The sequence below is a fragment of the Halichoerus grypus genome, chromosome 6, assembly GCF_964656455.1.
Source record: "Halichoerus grypus chromosome 6, mHalGry1.hap1.1, whole genome shotgun sequence".
Classification (NCBI taxonomy): Eukaryota; Metazoa; Chordata; class Mammalia; order Carnivora; family Phocidae; genus Halichoerus; species Halichoerus grypus.
Genome location: NC_135717.1, coordinates 118,165,447 through 118,178,810, shown reverse-complemented (window position 1 = coordinate 118,178,810; position 13,364 = coordinate 118,165,447). Strand labels below are relative to the sequence as shown.

Below are 13,364 nucleotides of genomic sequence, written 5' to 3'. Positions count from 1 at the left end.
TTGAGAGATAAGCTATCTACCTAAGATAGCCACCCCAAACTTCCTAACCAAGGGAGAAGTTCAGGGAAGAGAATGGCTTGTTCTGGAAACCAGAGAATCAGCACAGGCCTCTTGGAGGAAGTGGGCTTTAAGTGAGCACCAAGGAGCTAGCTAGACTGAAGAAAGAGCAGGTGTCTCAATGACAGGAAGCTTGGGAGCAAAGAAGGGACTTCGAAGCTTTGGTGTCCTGACTCACCCACTCACTGAGACCTCAAACAAACGGAGTCTCAATTTATTCGTCTGCCAAATGGAGCATAAACCTTCCCTACCTATCTGATAGGGTGTTTGAGGATCTGATGAGATAGCTGTGTTCATTCCTATCAGGAATACCACACCTTCCATTTCCAGCACTCTGAACTGTAACAAGTGTAAAGGATTATTGGTGATATATCTATCATTATGATAGGCACATGTTGTGGATTAAAGACAACCCACTAGTTTGTATACCAAATACAGGCAAGTTGGGCCTCGGGCTGGCTCTCTCAGGACACAGTACAGCCAGGCCCTGGGTCTGGAAGTTCCGAGACTTCTGCTCAGAGTTTGTCCATTCTTCTGAGGCCCCTGCGGAATGGACCCTGCTCTCAAAACTCAGGAGAAACTTATGGAAAATCCACATTCCCCTCCAGGAGAGGCCTAGAACTGAGACCGACTCTCTACTTATTTTTTTCTGTGGATTTCTGACTTATGAATTTCTTGAATACTAATCTGAATCTGAATCTGAATCTGAATCTCATAGCCAAAAAATATATAACATATTTGTTATTTCCTTCCTTCCACTTTCTTTGAATTTATTTTTTTTTTAAGATTTTATTTATTTGAGAGAGAGAGAGCAAGAGCGTGGGGAGAGGCAGAGGGAGAAGAAGCAGACTCCCCGCTGAGCAGGGAGCCCGATGCGGGACTCGATCCCAGGATGCTGGGATCATGAGCTGAGCCAAAGGCAGGCACTTAACCAACTGAGCCACCCAGGTGCCCCCTGAATTTATTATTTTTATCATTTTCCAACTTCCTGAGTTGAATGCTTTAATTTTCCATCTTTCTTCTTTTTCAATATAAGATTCTCAGAAGACCATAAATTTCCTTTTAAGAACCATTTTGACTGCTTCCTATTGTTGTCATATGTAGCATTTTTATTAGCATTTTGTTAAAACAATTTTATTCTTTAACTCATAAGTTGTTTTTTTTAACTTGAAGATTTATTATAAGTACAAGAGTATTACAAGTACAATGATCAATACAATGTGATATACAATAAGGATAGACATATACACAAATGAAACTAAGTAGGCTCAAAGAATAGCAATGAGCACATAAGATATTCGATCATCAGATTGATACAACAGATATATGCAAATTAAAACCAGAATTAGGTACTATCCCATACCTACTAGAATGACTGAAATCTTTAACTCATAAATTATCTAGAAATTTCCCCACATCTGGGTCACTGATTTCCAAACATTTATTGAGCACATATTTAGTCTGTGCCTAGATCTACGGATGCTTAGGGAGACGTTAGATTCATCCAACACTTATCCCTAACCTTCTGCTTTAGCCATGTTTCACTTGCCTACTCTTGAGCCTTTTATCTCCAGAAGACTCTAAACTCCTTGGGGGCAGGGATGGCATCTTATGACCTTCCCAGGGCCTTGCCCAGGGCCTGGCACATAGTAGGTTTTCAATAAATGTGAAATTGATAAAAGAATGAATGAATGATGTACCTTCCCAACTGAGGCCTCCTAGCTTAGATGAGCCATGCAAGTGAGGGCACATCTCCCTGCCCTTTGTATCCCCAGGGCTAATGCAATGCCTGGCACACTGGAAGAGCACAGTTAGTGCGGGAAGGAAGGGAGGAAGGGAGGAAGGGAGGAAGGAAGGACGGAAGGAAGGAAGGAAGGAAGGAAGGAAGGAAGGAAGGAAGGAAGGAAAGAAGGAAAAGAAAGAAAGAAAATTATTTCCCTCCCCAAACAAGGAAATTCTCCTGCCCCTTTCCCACTAGCTGTTCCTGAACAGTTCTCTGGGAGACTCAGAGTTGGCTTCCCCTCCTTGTGCAAGCTTCCTCCTTCCTCCTGCTTCCCACTCCTGCCCTCCAAAGTGATTCGTGAACACCTGGCCAAGGACGCCACCCCTGCTCTGAGTACAACAAAACTAAGCCCCTACCTGGGTTTGGCTCTTTCTTCTCCTTGATCTCTGGTCCTCCTAACTACCTGTGAGACAGACAGGACAGGTATCATTAGCTGAGGCCCAGAGAGGCCAATCACTGTAACTTTGGTCACCCAGCAGGTAAAAGGAAGGATTTGGGTTCCATAGAACTATTTGTTACCTGCAGACTGCCTGCCATAGGGCGGTACAAATGACCAAACCCCAGAGTTGAAGAAATGGAGGCCAAAGGCCCCATTCTCAGACACAAAGGGCGGGGGCTCCAGAGAAACCTTCCTCTGAGGGGGTCCTAGGGCCAGAGCCCAGGATAGGCCCTGGGTGCTAGGGGTGGACTGCACGACCTCCCCTTCCTGCCCCTTCTCCTGGACTATTTAGGTCTGAGAAAAAACAACTAGAAGGGAGGTGGTCCCTATATTTGGGGAGCCCAAGAGGTTGATTGGGGGGGACACCTACACAGAAACAGAGAGACAGAACCAGAGATACCTGGGCAGAGCTCAAGACCTCCGCACTGAGGTCTACAGAGCAGGCAGGGGGGACGGTAGTCAAAGAGGGCTTGGGGAGGGGAAGGAAGCAGCTTGAAAGGAGGGGGTGTTATGGCAAGCAAGGAATAAGGAGTGGAAATGGCCCGGGGAAGGGAAGTGGAGCAGATTTGCTCCCTCCAGCCAGGGCAGAGAGCAAACTACAAGTTACCAGACGCGAACAGAGGAAGCCCACATTGACAGTGAGGAAAACTATGGAAGCATGGGTCATAATGTGGGGTAACTCCCAAAATCCCCCCTAGAGGATAAGCCAACAGTAAACTGTGTCATTCAACCATGCCCCGTATCTAGCAGGGAGCCAAGCACATAATCAGTGCTTACTAAATGCTGGATGAAGGAATGAAGGCGTGAATGGCAGGTGATTGCAGTTATGTCAGGATGAAAGATGCGCCCACCACGGAGGACTTTTTGAGCACCTACTGTGTGCTGCACCCTGCGCTAGGTCCAGCAGGGAGGGAGGAGGGAATAAAGGGTATAAAAGGAGTCCTTGCCCTCAAGGGGCTTCTGGCTTCTGGCCAGGATCTGGGTCCTGGTCCCCTGTTGTGCCCAACTCTCCTCTGTTGTGGTTGGCCATATGCTCTCTGCAGGACCTTCGGCAAGTCACTGTCCCCTCTCTGGAATTTTTCCTCCATCTGTAAAATAAAGGAGTTCACTGGGTGACCCTGCAGGTCCCTCGGATGTCCACACCTTGACACCTGCCCATCCCCTCCCTACTCACCTTGATTCCATGGGCAGCTCACCCTCCTACAGAGGCAGCAGTCAGAGTAACTGACACATGGCCTGAAGAGCAAACCCTGCTTCTAGTTGTGTGGTGTTGGGCAACTCTGGGGATGGAGCACCTGCCTCCTAGGTCTGTTGTGCTGCTTTCAAGAGATGATGCACCATACAAGAATTTAGCACAGTGCCTGGCACATGCTATGTGCTTAAAAACAGCACTAATAGCAAACATGCTAATTATGAAACTCTTCCCCCTCATCCCGAGGGGAGCTGGCCTCAGCCCCCTACCTGGCCCAGGTGGTGGCGGGGAGCAGTTAGGTGAGGGTCCACACCATCTGCCCAGCCTCACCCGCACCTTACAACTAGCACCACCGCCCCGACCACCCCCATCCCCCACCCCCACCCCCCCACCCCCGTCCAGGAGAGACCAGGGCTCAGAGCTCTGGGGGGGGGGGGGAGGGGAAGAGCTGAGGATTAGAGAGGGGAGGGACGGGTCCCATCCCTCCGGTTCCCTACGGGAGCTGACAGCCCACATTCCATTGGGGAAAGGGCAGCGCCCTGCCGGCCGCCGCGCACCGCGGCAACCACTGCCCTCCGCCGGCCGCGGCGAGACCAGCACTTCTCCGGAGCCCGAGCCCGAGCAGGCGGCGAAGAGGGGAGGCGGGGCTGCGCTTCCCAACGTTCAACCGGGAACTCAGATCCCCACACACTTAGGTCTAATCTCGGGCCTAAGCGCCCTGAGGCTCCCGGGCATCTCTCTGCCCATCTTTGTGCCCAACCGGCAGGGGCAGGGGCAGCACCCTGCACTAGGGGGGCCGCCACAGCCCGCCAGCCCCAGAGAGCCCGTGCCCCCCAGAAATGTCACTCCCTCACGTGTCAGACCTCTCACGTGTCAGCTCAGATGTCACCTCCTCCGAGAGACCCGCCCACCAAAAATAGCCCCCTACCACGACCACACTGCTTTTTATTTCTTGCTTTACTATTACCCCATCTTGTGTTCTTCATAGCACTAGGCACGATCAGCTTTGCTTGCGTTTGCCTTCTCTGGTCTAGCAGTTGGTATCCAGTCATTTCACGCAGAGGGGATTCCATGCAAGTAGCTGATAGTGTGGGTATAGGAAGCTTAAAGAACAACGCGGTAGCAGGGGGTGGGGGGGTGCTGAGGAAACACAGGAGGCAGTACCACCTCCAGGGCTGAGACAGGTGGGCTTACCCACACCCAGGAGCTCAGGCGGGGGCCCCAAGGACACAGGGGCAGGGGGATTGGGCGGAGTAAGTGCTCTTCTTCTACTGGAACAGTTGGGACTTAAAGCCTGGGTGATGGTTCTGACAAGATGGCAATGGTCCCCTGGGCTTCCAGAAGGCAGCGGCCAACACATATGCCCCAGGTGGAGAATGTATAACACCTGCAAATCCCCTGCTGGAACCCCTCTGTTCAGAAATGACAAACATCCCCCCCCCCCAAATATACAAGCGGGACCACATGAAACTAAAAAGCTTCTGCACAACACAGGAAACCATCAACAAAATGAAAAGGCAACCCACGGAATGGGAGAAAATATTTGCAAAGCATGTACCTGATAAGGAGCTAATCGAAAAGATATAAAGAAGTCATACAACTCCATAACAAAAAAAGCAAACAACCCAATTTTTTAAATGGGCAGAGGTGGTCAACAGGTACCTGAAAAGGTGCCCAACATCACTCATCATCAGGGAAATTCAAATCAAAACCACATTGAGATGCCACCTCACACCTGTCAGAATGGCTAGTATCAAAACTACAGGAAATAAGTATTAGAAAAGGACAGAAGGAAGGGAATCCTCGTGAACTGTTGGTGGGGATATAAACTGGTGCAGCCACTATGGAAAGTATGGAGGTTCCTCCAAAAATCAAGAATAGAGCTTCCGGGCGTCTGGGTGGCTCAGTCGTTAAGCGTCTGCCTTCAGCTCAGCTCATGATCCCAGGATCATGATCCCAGTATCCTGGGATCGAGCCCGCATCGGGCTCCCTGTTCCACAGGAAGCCTGCTTCTCCCTCTCCCACTCCCCCTGCTTGTGTTCCCTCTCTCGCTGTGTCTCTCTCTGTCAAATAAATAAATAAATAAAATCTTAAAAAAAAAAATGAATAGAACTTCCATGTGATAGGGCAATTCCACTTCTGGGAATATATCCAAAGGAAACAAAATTAGTACCTCAAAGAGATCTCTGGACCCTCATTTTCACTGAAGCATTGTTCACAATAGCCAAAATATGGAAATAACCTAAGTGTCCATCTATGGATGGATGCATGAAGAAATTGTGGTATACCGTACATATACGATGGAATACTATTCAGCCATAAAAAGAAGGAAATCCTGCCATTTGTGAACATGGATGGACCTTGAGAGCATTATGCTAAGTGAAATGTCAGACAGAAATCAAGTACTGCATGATCTCACTTATATATGGAATCCAAACAAACAAACTCATAGAAGCAGAGAACAGACCAGTGATTGTCAGAGACGGGAGGTGGGAGGAGGGAATGGGTTCACAAGAAAGAGAGAGAGAGAAGCAGGACGGAAGGAAGGAAGGAAGGAAGGAAAGAAAAAAGAGAGGGGGGAGGGAGGGAAAGAGAGAGAGAGAGGGAGGGAGGGAGGAAAAGGGGAAGGATCACCTACCATCCCCCTTTGATTGCTAGATTTTTTACATTTTTAATTTTTTTCAAAGGGAGAAACCTGCCTCTCAACTATATCCCAACTAAGACATGTGAGTTTGGTGGAGGTTAGTTACCATAGCCACTCAAATTCTGTCCCATAAAGAGCGAGAAAGAACCAGAATACTCCAGCCTTCTCCCCATCCCCCAGTCCCCCAGCCCCTACCAGGGTTGTACCAGCTGTGAAGTCAGGCACCTCCCTCCAAGGAATGCGTGCTCCCATCACCAAGGAATGTGCTCCCATCACCAAGGAATGCATGCCACGTCAGAGCCAACACTCGACATTCACCTGACAAATATTTACTGATGCCTACAATGTGCCAGCCATGTTTTAGGCTCTGAAGACACAGCAGGAACAAATCTGCCCAAACCCTGCTCACATGGAGTTTATATTCTCACAGGAGAAGAGAGATAAGAAAGAAATGTATTGTAAAAGAGACAGTTGGCCAGATGGCAATAATAAATTCTCCAGGGAAACATAAAGGAGGCAGGTGCATGGAGAGTGCGGGGGGCGGGGGTTGTTGCTTAATCGGGAGGGCAGGGAAAGCCTCACCAAGAAGAGGACATTCCATCAAAACCCAGGAGGAGGTGAAGAAGCAAGCCACGTGGATGCCCGGGGAGAGCATTCCAGCAGAGGGAACAGCAAGGGCAAAGTCCCTGAGGCAGGACACCGCCTAGCGTGTTTGAGGACCTGCAAGGAGGCCAGTGTGGGGGGAGGGGGGCAGTGGAGGGAGAGGGGAGAGCGAGAGGACGACTGGCCAGACGCGAGGCCAGACTGTGCCAGGCCCTCTGGGCCACTGTTGGGCTCCAGCTCGGACTAGGTGCGGAGAGGGTCTGGAGTGGCCAGTGGTTGGATCTGACGCTGTGCTAAGAGGTGGAGGGCTGGAGCAGAACAATAAGATCTGGAACTCTCCCAGCCCTGCAATTGGCAAGAAATAAAAGAGAGAAAGGCCCATCTCTGCCAGTCTTTCTTTTAATCCATAATTTCCATTTTAAAACACCGAGGCGGGGTGGGGGGGCTAGTTTTCATTTCAGCAAGCTTAGGACACCTCCCTGCCATCAGAATGTTAGCTCGAGGCAGGTGCCAGCATATGTGACTTGCTCATCACTGTACCCCCAGCGCTTCACAAAGGGCCTGGCACTTAGCAGATGCCCATTAAATATTTGTCGAAGGAAGGTGAGGACATCCCCGTGAGAGCCTGCTCAGGCAACTTGTCATAACCTCCACGGCCAGGTCGTCTAGCACCCATTTCAGGAGAGGTTGAGTGACTTGCCTAAGGTCACTGGGGACGGAGCTGGTATCTGCCCCAGGCCTGTCTGACTCCAGGGCCCCTGCAGTCTCAAAGCTGTCACATTGTCACAAAGGCCCAGCACCCCTGTCAGGTCACTCCCACCGCCGCCTAGCTCCCCCCCCCCCTTCTAACACCTGCCGGGAAGGCTCCAGAGGGGGAGGAGACTGTCCCTGTGCCTGTCCGTCTAAGTGAATCTATCGGTGGAAGGATTGAGTCTGTTCCTCTGGGCAGGGGATGTACATCTGTCCCCCTGGGAGTCTGCCCCAAGTGGTGCCAAGTCCCTGCTCCCACTCCTATCCCCACCCCACCTGCGGCCTCGTTGGCCCGGCCTGTAGCGCTGCTCCCCGCCATCCGCAGGCCCCGAGCGCCCCCTGCTGATCACTGCCCCGCCGCGCCTCTCTGCCCGCAGGAGCAGGAGGGCGCAGTGGGCTAGAATTTGGCTTCAGCCCTTCTCCCCCACACCCGAGAACCACAGGGGAGTCCCTTCTTGGGCCCCCTCACCTCTCCGTTCCCTTGGAGGTTGAGGGGGATTACCTGGCACACAGATAGGGGGACAGGACATAGCCAAGTCCCCTAGGCCCTGGGACTGGCCTGCGGTCTCCTGGAGCATTTCCCTAGGCAGGGGGGTTGGGCCTTGAGAAAAGTGGGCAGAGGAAGCCAGACAGCCCAGATCAGCCCAGCCTTAATCCCTCTCATTCTAGGCACCTTCCTCTTATTCAATCCCGTCCCTACCCATCCTATCTCCCCCAAATCCCCTTCCTTCAAATCCTCCGAAGTCCCCATGCCACCCACAAGGCCGTCACATCCCACTGGGGCGCTGATGCCTATGCCAAGGCAGGAGCCCAAGAAGGGGACAGAGGGGGGGTGAGCTGGCGAGTGAGGGCAGCCTTCGAGAGGACCACGTGGGCACAGGCACAGGGACGGGGCCGTGCGCAGACGTGCACAAGTGTGCACACAGGGATGCAGGTGCACTCGGCACACACGTGTGCTTGTGCACGCGAGCGCACACGCGCACCTGATGCATGTCACGTGCTCCTCCGGGGGCACTGTGCGCACACTCCAGGTATGGGCGCGGGTGTCTACCCCGAAGCAGGCACCCTTAGGCGCAGACCAGTGCATGTCCACCGTCAAAGCCCGCACCCCAGGCACATCCCCCACGGATGCTCCTGGGCACGCACATCTAGGGGTAAGACTACACTCTGCCGTCAGACAGACGTCAGTGTGACCCCTGGCTTGGCTTTACCACTCGGGTGCTCTGTGCCCTTGGGAGCGTGTGACTTTCCAGAGCCTCCGTTTCCCTGACTATAAAAGCAGGTAAGAGGGGTGCCTGTCGGGGTGTAAGGATTAAAGGAGCTAATGAATGGAGCAGACCGGTACACAGTGAGTGCCCGGCAAGTGTCGGCAGGCCGATCCCCCACCTCGGGCCTGCGTGTGGTTGCGACTATAAAGCCGCAAGTTTGAGGCGACAGGTCCCCTGAGCCCCGAGGCCCCGGGCACGGGCACACACATGCGCACGCACACAGGGGCTGCCTGTGTGTCTCTGCTGTTTACACAGGCTGCTTAGCAACGGACGAGGCGGGCTGAAGAGCCTTCTCACCCCAGCCTGTTGGGACAGGGCCTGGCCAGGATTCCTGCATTCCTGCTGCCTTCCCTCTTCCTCTTGGCCACAGACACGGGTACAAAATGGAGGACTCGGGGACCCACTCACCCTCCAAGCCACCAGGGGCTTTGCCCTGCCCACTGCAAGTTGGGGATGCTTCAGGGGACCTTCCCTGAGACTAGAAAAACTGGGGGTCCTCCTGGGGGTTCTCCAGCCTGCCTGACAGCCCCCTCCCCAAATCCATCGCTCCACAAGCATGAGGCTGCTGAGACCACGCCTCGGGCAGGTGAGAGGTGGGAGGCCCACAGGCCCACGGTGCCCTGCCCCACACACATGCTGCCCCCGTGACCTCCTGAAAAAGGGAAGCCAGTCAATATCCCCGAGACCTCCTCTCCCTAGGACCCAAGGCCCCTCACAAAACTCTAACAGACCAGGTCACCCCACACCCCATGGCCACCCCAGTTCCTGGGCCCAGAAGGAGAGGAGCTCCTTGGCAGAGAACAGCCACATGGCAGGCCACCCCTTAAAAGTATGCCATTTAGTCACCAAGCCCTCAACCTATCAGGCCCCAAAGGACTAATCTAGGACACTTGCCCCAGCCCATTATCACCCCCAGGTGGGCTGGGAGCACCTAGCAGGAACTGCTGCCTCGTTTAGCAGACAATGAGAGCCACTTTCTTTTGTCCTCTGGAAACTACACTGGCCCAAAGATAGGCTGTGTGACCCACTTAGGCGCTTCCCCTTCCAGGTCCCTCCTTCCAAAATAGTTCCAGGGCACCCCAGATGTGGGGGTGTAGAGGGTAGCACAGGCATCCCAGGGGTGATATCCCAGCACCGTAAATATAGCCTACTGCCTCATTTTACAGATGGAGAAACTGAGGCCCGGAGAGAGGAGGGGCCTTGCTAGAACCACACAGTGGAGGTGAGCTTTAGGCCAGGAGCTGGGCCTCCTGACCACCACCCCTCCCCAAGCCCCTCTTTGGAGACAGCCAGGGCTCCAGCAAATCTCTCTGAGCTTTACTCTATGTGCTGGGACTGTCCAGCTGGTGGGGTAGAAAGGTAAAGAGGGGACACACACACCAAAATCCGTGGGTATTCTGTTGGGAGGAGAAGCAGACTGCAAGGAGACTTCTTCCCAGGGCCTAGCCTTAGAGCTGACAGGGTTAACACTGCCCAGACAGGGTCCCTTCTGGAACGTCCAGGGCCTGGAATATGGCCAGAATGAGCAAGTCACTGGTGTGACCACAGACATACCTGAGTTTGGGAAGGAGGACCCTGAACTTATTCTGAGATCCACGCCCTCTCCACCACTATGGCTTTGCAGTTTTAAAACAACCCCAAAAAGCGTGGAGGGGAGGAAATAAGAAAAGAGTCTTCATATACCTATCTGTCAAATGGAAATGGGGTCTGTACTCTCCCTGCCCCCCACCCCATGCCATGCTGCCAGAGGCTGCCCCCCTCACGGTCTGAGGCCCTCCCTCCAAGCCAGGAATGAGCCCCCGCACTCCTCTGTCTTAGCCCTGCAGGCCAAGGTCAGGGTCAGCAGGAGTTGAGGGGCTGAGCCACTGTCCAGCACCCTTGGGGCTCCATGTGCCCTGCCTCTACTCAGAGACACCAGACAGAAAAGACTAGGCCCAGCCTATAACCAGAACAGACCAAAGCTTGCACTTCTGTCTTCAGCTACCCTGCGTCCCCCACCCCCACCATCCATTCCAACGTGAGGGCCACAGCCAGCTATGGGATAGGATGGGGGGGACCATGAGGCCCTATTCTGGGGAGCTGCCTGGTCAAGCTGCCAGTCTGTTGGGGGAAGTGGGTAGGGACCACCATCCTTTGTTACTGTCCTGGACCACTGTCCATGAACATCTATGGGTCCACAAGAGTCCTGCAAGATAGGGTCATCGCCCTCTTTTAACAGATAAGGAAAATGAGGCCCGGAGCCAGGACTCCCACAGAGCTCCGGCTGCCTTCAGCAGGACAGGTGGGAGGCCACTTGAAAGGAGCCACCCACCAACAGGGCAGGTGTGTGTGTTGGGCCGCTGCCCGAGGAGGGTCCCTCGGACCCTGAAACTCAGTAACTGGGGGCCCGTGGCCCCGGCAGCCATGCCAGCGCCAGGGCCCACCCGCACGGCGCCCGGACGCGGGGGAGGGGAGGGATGGGAGGGATGGGAGGGGAGGGGAGGGAGGGGAGGGTGCTGGGCCGGGTGTGGCGCCACGTCCCGGGGCGGGGCTCGGAAGCCTCTGTTCCCGCAGCGCCGACACCTGGTGTCCGCCCAACCGCGGGTCGGCGTGCCCGGGCAGGGAGGCCGCTCAGGGCCGCCCGGACCGGACGGGACGGGACGCGGGCGGCGCCGCCACATCTGAGCCCCGCCGCATTCCGGGGCGCCCGGCCGGGGGCGGGCGGGGGGGGGGAGAGGAGGAGCTTTCCAAAGCCTGTCGGGCACCGCCTCCTGCCGGCCGCCGCGGGCTACTGCAGGTCCCGGAGACGGTGGCCTCCAACAGGTGGCGAGGGGGGCCTCCAGCCCTGCCGGCCGGGCTCCGGGGCGCCTCCCTGGTCCCACCACCCCCACCAGTCAGTCATCAAACACTTCCTGCTCGTGCCTGGGGCGGAGGGTACTACAGAAGGACAAAGCCAGAGCCTTGCAGAGGTCTTGCCCTCTCCCGTCTTTGACTTGCCAAGGCTCCGAACCAGCCCCCCAAGACCACACTCACCACACCCTCTGCACACAGCCAGGCGGCAGAAGTGGCCTCCAATTTCTGGACTCCCCTTGTCTCTGAAGGGAGCAGAGCTGGAGCCTCCTTCTCTCCCGGACTCTGAGCTGCTCAGAGACCTTCCGAAGCCCACCTGTCATGCTGCCCTTGACAGCCTGTACTCCTGCCCGCCGCAACCCCTGCCCACAACCCAGCCGGGCTTGCCCACCGGTCCTGGCTGGGCCGCACTAAGACCCCTCAGCGCACCCACAGCAAAATGCTGGCACAGCAAACGCTGTTCCTCCTGCTTTACAAATAGGCATTTAGCAAGTCTGCTCAGAACCAAGCCTGGGGGCGCCTGGGTGGCTCAGTTGGTTAAGTGACTGCCTTCAGCTCAGGTCATGATCCTGGAGTCCCGGGATCGAGTCCCACATCGGGCTCCCTGCTCAGCAGGAAGTCTGCTTCTCCCTCTGATGCTCCCCCCTCTCATGCTCTCTCTGTCTCTATCTCATTCTCTCTCTCAAATAAATAAATAAAATCTTTAAAAAAAAAAAAAAAAAAAAAAAGAACCAAGCCTGCATGGCCCCTGCCTTTCTCTCTCTCTCTCTCTCTCTCTCTCACACACACACACACACACACACACACGCTACTCGTGCCTGTCAGTAAGTCCACGTTCCTGGGTGGGCTTCCGTGGATTTCCTGTCCCGGGCCCCCCACCAGGGGCCCCTGTGCTTCAGAACGCTGGGCACCGCCTGTCTTTCCTCAGCCAGCGCCCCCTTCCCCGCCACTGTGCCCAGTACTCAGGCAGCACTGTGGGACCAGGCGCTGGGGAAGGAACAGGGACTCTCGTCCCAGCTACCGTGGGGGCTGTGTGACCCAGGGCCACGCATGACTCTCTCTAAGCCCCAGGTTCCTGAGCCGGTTGGAAGAGGCCATTTCTACAGCCCTGTCAGAGCTGCCCATCTGGGATTTAGGGTGGCCCTGGGCTTGTTGGCGTCGCAACCTGCTCTGTCTCCCGGGGTCATGGTGCTTTGTATACAGTAAATGCTCACTGCATGCATGAACTAACAGTTGTTCGCAGCCTGTAACCCGATCTGAGCCCGGGAACTGGGAGGAACAGCACCCTCTGCCGCCCATGCCCTGGCCTTCCTGGCTTCTAGAACCTCCTGATAGATCCAGGTCCAGGCCCAGAGAAGTCAGTGCCGGGGAGGGAGTGATGATCTGTGAGCAGGCCTGGCAGTCTCCTCCTCCGTCTAACCCCCTAAGGGGCCTAGCACCAGCCTCCAGGCCAGGAGGGAAAGCTAGCCCAAGTTCACTCGTATTCAGATGCCCCCATTAGAGCACTATGAACCAAAGGTCCCTGTGGGCAGAACCTACAGGGTCTACCCTGGAACTTCCCATTTGGAAAGTCTGAGAGAGTCCATTGACCATGGTTTTCAGCATGTGTTTGGAGAGCTGCCCTTCATAAGCCTGTTACAAACACTTATTGAGCACCAACCGGCATCAGGAACTTCCCAAGGCACTGGGAACACAGGCTAGTTCGGGACACAGAGAAGATGCTGGAAACCAGCTCAGTGCAGAGTCAAGAAAAAATCCAAGGCATAGGCAGCACTTTCAGGAGAGGGGAGTGTGTGCAA

The 13,364-nt window shown here is 54.6% G+C and overlaps 1 long non-coding RNA gene across 1 annotated transcript; it reads right to left on the bottom strand.

Annotated features, from left to right (window-relative positions):
* Positions 1-1,210: 1,210 nt before the first annotated feature.
* On the bottom strand, positions 1,211-3,771 carry LOC144382132 (uncharacterized). The gene is made up of 2 exons (XR_013448555.1): positions 3,454-3,771; positions 1,211-3,367 (listed from the first exon to the last, which is right to left on the bottom strand). It is a non-coding gene; the product is annotated as an uncharacterized LOC144382132 (long non-coding RNA).
* Between the last annotated feature and the right edge of the window lie 9,593 nt (positions 3,772-13,364).